This window comes from Schistocerca americana, unplaced genomic scaffold (genome assembly GCF_021461395.2).
Source record: "Schistocerca americana isolate TAMUIC-IGC-003095 unplaced genomic scaffold, iqSchAmer2.1 HiC_scaffold_236, whole genome shotgun sequence".
NCBI classification, from domain to species: Eukaryota; Metazoa; Arthropoda; class Insecta; order Orthoptera; family Acrididae; genus Schistocerca; species Schistocerca americana.
Genome location: NW_025725946.1, coordinates 252,501 through 258,017, shown reverse-complemented (window position 1 = coordinate 258,017; position 5,517 = coordinate 252,501). Strand labels below are relative to the sequence as shown.

The window sequence follows — 5,517 nt, the reverse complement described above, 5'->3', positions numbered from 1 at the left end:
TTGGGGCCTTAACCCAACACACGTTGGGCCTTAACCCAACACACGTTGGGCCTTAACCCAACACACGTTGGGCCTTAACCTGCTCTGTAATTGTCATACGACGCGTTAAATTAGTGTAGTGTTGCCTAACTGCAACCCCCGCAATATAGTTTGCTACTCGCACTGCCCGGTCCCCAGAGTATCGCTTCATGTTAAACACCTTGCAGCTATACACTGTAATGCGGATGGCGGCAGGACGTACATGCTCAATGCCCTTCGCAGTTGTTCATTGGCATTTCGCATGGCGAAGCACAGCCTACGTTGTGGTACGGCTTGTGGCAACTGTCCGCTGATGTTGTACGTCCAAATCACACACTGTACCGCACATTGGTCCTCATGTACTGAATGATACATCGTGGTACATGTGTGGACCGTACCACGACTGCGCCAACAACGGCGAACCATACGGTCCAAATATTGTGCACTCAGCTACGTGACGTCTCCCTATAAGAGCTGGATTGCAGTATGGTATGCCGTGGATGGCGATCAGCATGAGCCGTCTGTTGATGTAGTGGCGCGTGTTGTCAGACGTAGTCGTCTCTTCTCACACACCGTGATAGCATGGTGCACTGCGTTCCCACATCTGCGACATGCGACAGAGGCCGGTTGACAGTCGTTCGCGCAATGGACATCGCATACGTACGGGGGCCACCTTCCACGTGTTCGCGAAGCGTGCACATGTTGTTGCGTGTATGTGGGCAGACATAGTGTGTCGTGACACTGACACAGGCATGCAACAATCGTTGAATTTGCAAATGGCGATGGACGTCTACGTTTGCTGGTGACGTTACGCAAATGAAGAACTGGTAAACCGTTGTGGTGCGGTTGTTCTCGCTAGAGGTGAATCAGTGATGGCGACGATCGGTTGAGCTACCAACCGGTTGTTTCAGCGATACCCACCATGCCCACGAACGTGAATGGCATGTGGGTGTGAAGCGATACGCGGCGGTGGCTGGGTGGGACCGTCCCCGGCCGGTGAGGGGGGGGCCTTCCGGCGTGCTGGCCGCGCGGTGCGTGGGCGGCACGCGCTACAGCCGGCTGGTGGGGGCGGCCAGTGGCAGGCGCGCCGGCCGACGGAGCGGCAGGCGGCGCAGCTGCGCGCCGGCGCACCCTGCACGCGGCGCCGTGCGGCCAAAGTAGGTCCTCGCGGGCCCGGTGCGAAGCGCGGTGGACATCTGCAGTGTGCTGGTCCGATTGAGGACTGTGTGCGCTGAGGGATGCGCCGCCGCCCGGCGCTCGGCGCCGCGACGCCGTCTGCTGCTCGGTCGCCTCTGCGGTTCTCGCAGGTGGATTGTATCGCAGCTGTGCGGACGTGTTGGCGCGTGCGCTGTGCTGGGAGAGTTCGCTTCGGCACCCAAGTGGGGCCTTTTGTCCTTCTGTGGCGCTGGCGTTGGAGCTGCCGGCCACCGTAGGTGGCGCGTGTTGTCTCCCGCCGGCAATGCCACGACAAGCACGCTCCCGGGCCTCTGTCGGCAGCGGCAAGCTCAGTTGGGAGCACGGGTGGTCGCACCTAAAGCGTCCTACTCGCCAAACTCCGGGCGATTGAGCCTCTCTCGAACCCGACCAAGTACTTAGGACGGCGCTGCGCGCCGCCGGGACCTGAGAGGGTTTCGAGGTGTATTGTGCAGGGGAGCTCAGCCTCCTCCTGTTTGCAGAATAATTGAGCGGACGCTTGCGTGTTCGCGCGGGCCCCCGGGACACACTCCCTGGGCGGCCGGCTGCTCAGCTCTAGTTGACGCAGCTCCCTGGTTGATCCTGCAGTAGTCATATGCTTGTCTCAAAGATTAAGCCATGCATGTCTCAGTACAAGCCGCATTAAGGTGAAACCGCGAATGGCTCATTAAATCAGTTATGGTTCCTTAGATCGGTACCCACGTTACTTGGATAACTGTGGTAATTCTAGAGCTAATACATGCAAACAGAGTCCCGACCAGAGATGGAAGGGACGCTTTTATTAGATCAAAACCAATCGGTCGGCTCGTCCGGTCCCGTTTGCCTTGGTGACTCTGAATAACTTTGGGCTGATCGCACGGTCCTCGTACCGGCGACGCATCTTTCAAATGTCTGCCTTATCAACTGTCGATGGTAGGTTCTGCGCCTACCATGGTTGTAACGGGTAACGGGGAATCAGGGTTCGATTCCGGAGAGGGAGCCTGAGAAACGGCTACCACATCCAAGGAAGGCAGGCAGGGCGCGCAAATTACCAGCTCCCGGCACGGGGAGGTAGTGACGAAAAATAACGATACGGGACTCATCCGAGGCCCCGTAATCGGAATGAGTACACTTTAAATCCTTTAACGAGTATCTATTTTTGGAGGGGGGGCAAGTCCTGGTGCCAGCAGCCGCGGTAATTCCAGCTCCAATAGCGTATATTAAAGTTGTTGCGGTTAAAAAGCTCGTAGTTGGATTTGTGTCCCACGCTGTTGGTTCACCGCCCGTCGGTGTTTAACTGGCATGTATCGTGGACGTCCTGCCGGTGGGGCGAGCTGAAGGCGTGCGACGCGCCTCTGTGCGTGCTCGTGCGTCCCGAGGCGGACCCCGTTGCAATCCTACCAGGGTGCTCTTGAGTGAGTGTCTCGGTGGGCCGGCACGTTTACTTTGAACAAATTAGAGTGCTTAAAGCAGGCAAGCCCGCCTGAATACTGTGTGCATGGAATAATGGAATAGGACCTCGGATTCTATTTTGTTGGTTTTCGGAACCCGAGGTAATGATTAATAGGGACAGGCGGGGGCATTCGTATTGCGACGTTAGAGGTGAAATTCTTGGATCGTCGCAAGACGAACAGAAGCGAAAGCATTTGCCAAGTATGTTTTCATTAATCAAGAACGAAAGTTAGAGGTTCGAAGGCGATCAGATACCGCCCTAGTTCTAACCATAAACGATGCCAGCCAGCGATCCGCCGCAGTTCCTCCGATGACTCGGCGGGCAGCCTCCGGGAAACCAAAGCTTTTGGGTTCCGGGGGAAGTATGGTTGCACAAGCTGAAACTTAAAGGAATTGACGGAAGGGCACCACCAGGAGTGGAGCCTGCGGCTTAATTTGACTCAACACGGGAAACCTCACCAGGCCCGGACACCGGAAGGATTGACAGATTGATAGCTCTTTCTTGATTCGGTGGGTGGTGGTGCATGGCCGTTCTTAGTTGGTGGAGCGATTTGTCTGGTTAATTCCGATAACGAACGAGACTCTAGCCTGCTAACTAGTCGCGTGACATCCTTCGTGCTGTCAGCGATTACTTTTCTTCTTAGAGGGACAGGGCGGCTTCTAGCCGCACGAGATTGAGCAATAACAGGTCTGTGATGCCCTTAGATGTTCTGGGCCGCACGCGCGCTACACTGAAGGAATCAGCGTGTCTTCCTAGGCCGAAAGGTCGGGGTAACCCGCTGAACCTCCTTCGTGCTAGGGATTGGGGCTTGCAATTGTTCCCCATGAACGAGGAATTCCCAGTAAGCGCGAGTCATAAGCTCGCGTTGATTACGTCCCTGCCCTTTGTACACACCGCCCGTCGCTACTACCGATTGAATGATTTAGTGAGGTCTTCGGACTGGTACGCGGCATTGACTCTGTCGTTGCCGATGGCTACCGGGAAAGATGACCAAACTTGATCATTTAGAGGAAGTAAAAGTCGTAACAAGGTTTCCGTAGGTGAACCTGCGGAAGGATCATTACCGACTAGACTGCATGTCTTTCGATGTGCGTGTCGTGTCGCGCAACACGCTACCTGTACGGCTCGCAGTAGCCGTGCGCCGCGTGCGGAACCACGCGTGCTTCTCAAAACTAACGCCAATGTTGTGTGGTACGAGCGCTGAAGCGCTGGAGCGGCTGGCCTGCGGCACCTGGCGCCTGGCGCCGGTTTTGAATGACTTTCGCCCGACTGCCTGTCCGCTCGGTGTGGAGCCGTACGACGCCCATCGGCCGTGAGGCCGTTGGACACAGAACGCTTAGAACAGGGGCCGCCACACGCCTACGTCCCGCCTATGCAACTGTCTTGAAAGAGACAGTGTAAACTAAGAAAAGATCACCCAGGACGGTGGATCACTCGGCTCGTGGGTCGATGAAGAACGCAGCAAATTGCGCGTCGACATGTGAACTGCAGGACACATGAACATCGACGTTTCGAACGCACATTGCGGTCCCATGGATTCCGTTCCCGGGCCACGTCTGGCTGAGGGTCGGCTACGTATACTGAAGCGCGCGGCGTTTGCCCCGCTTCGCAGACCTGGGAGCGTCGCGGCCGCCTGTGGGGCCGGCCGCGCCTCCTTAAACGTGCGATGCGCGCCGTCGCCTGGCGGTTCGCATACCGGTACTTACTCGGTAGCGTGCACAGCCGGCTGGCGGTGTGGCGTGCGACACCTCGTACAACGACCTCAGAGCAGGCGAGACTACCCGCTGAATTTAAGCATATTACTAAGCGGAGGAAAAGAAACTAACAAGGATTCCCCAGTAGCGGCGAGCGAACAGGGAAGAGTCCAGCACCGAACCCCGCAGGCTGCCGCCTGTCGTGGCATGTGGTGTTTGGGAGGGTCCACTACCCCGACGCCTCGCGCCGAGCCCAAGTCCAACCTTGAATGAGGCCACGGCCCGTAGAGGGTGCCAGGCCCGTAGCGGCCGGTGCGAGCGTCGGCGGGACCTCTCCTTCGAGTCGGGTTGCTTGAGAGTGCAGCTCCAAGTGGGTGGTAAACTCCATCTGAGACTAAATATGACCACGAGACCGATAGCGAACAAGTACCGTGAGGGAAAGTTGAAAAGAACTTTGAAGAGAGAGTTCAAAAGTACGTGAAACCGTTCTGGGGTAAACGTGAGAAGTCCGAAAGGTCGAACGGGTGAGATTCACGCCCATCCGGCCACTGGCCTCCGCCCTCGGCAGATGGGGCCGGCCGCCCGCGCGGAGCAATCCGCGGCGGGGTCGTGTCCGGTGCCTTTCCACTCGCCGCGGGGTGGGGCCGTTCCGGTGTGCGGTGGGCCGCACTTCTCCCCTAGTAGGACGTCGCGACCCGCTGGGTGCCGGCCTACGGCCCGGGTGCGCAGCCTGTCCTTCCGCGGGCCTCGGTTCGCGTCTGTTGGGCAGAGCCCCGTGTCCTGGCTGGCTGCCCGGCGGTATATCTGGAGGAGTCGATTCGCCCCTTTGGGCGCTCGGGCTCCCGGCAAGCGCGCGCGGTTCTTCCCGGATGACGGACCTACCTGGCCCGGCCCCGGACCCGCGCCGCTGTTGGCTCGGGATGCTCTCGGGCGGAATATCGCTCCCGTCAGCGGCGCTTCAGCATTGGACAATTTCACGACCCGTCTTGAAACACGGACCAAGGAGTCTAACATGTGCGCGAGTCATTGGGCTGTACGAAACCTAAAGGGCGTAATGAAAGTGAAGGTCTCGCCTTGCGCGGGCCGAGGAGGATGGGGCTTCCCCGCCCTTCACGGGGCGGCGGCCTCCGCACTCCCGGGGCGTCTCGTCCTCATTGCGAGGTGAGGCGCACCTAGAGC

General features: G+C 58.3%; 3 non-coding genes across 3 annotated transcripts in view; all 3 read left to right on the top strand.

Annotated features, from left to right (window-relative positions):
* The first annotated feature begins 1,781 nt into the window (after positions 1-1,781).
* On the top strand, positions 1,782-3,707 carry LOC124575341. Its single transcript, XR_006972431.1, has one exon. It is a non-coding gene; the product is annotated as a small subunit ribosomal RNA (ribosomal RNA).
* Positions 3,708-4,058: 351 nt separating this feature from the next.
* Positions 4,059-4,214, top strand: LOC124575321. Its single transcript, XR_006972413.1, has one exon. It is a non-coding gene; the product is annotated as a 5.8S ribosomal RNA (ribosomal RNA).
* A 187-nt stretch (positions 4,215-4,401) lies between these two features.
* The window catches only part of LOC124575353, a 4,219-nt gene continuing 3,103 nt past the window's right edge, over positions 4,402-5,517 (top strand). Inside the window, exon 1 of the ribosomal RNA XR_006972441.1 lies at positions 4,402-5,517. This exon is cut by the window's right edge and continues 3,103 nt beyond it. This is a non-coding gene — a ribosomal RNA (large subunit ribosomal RNA).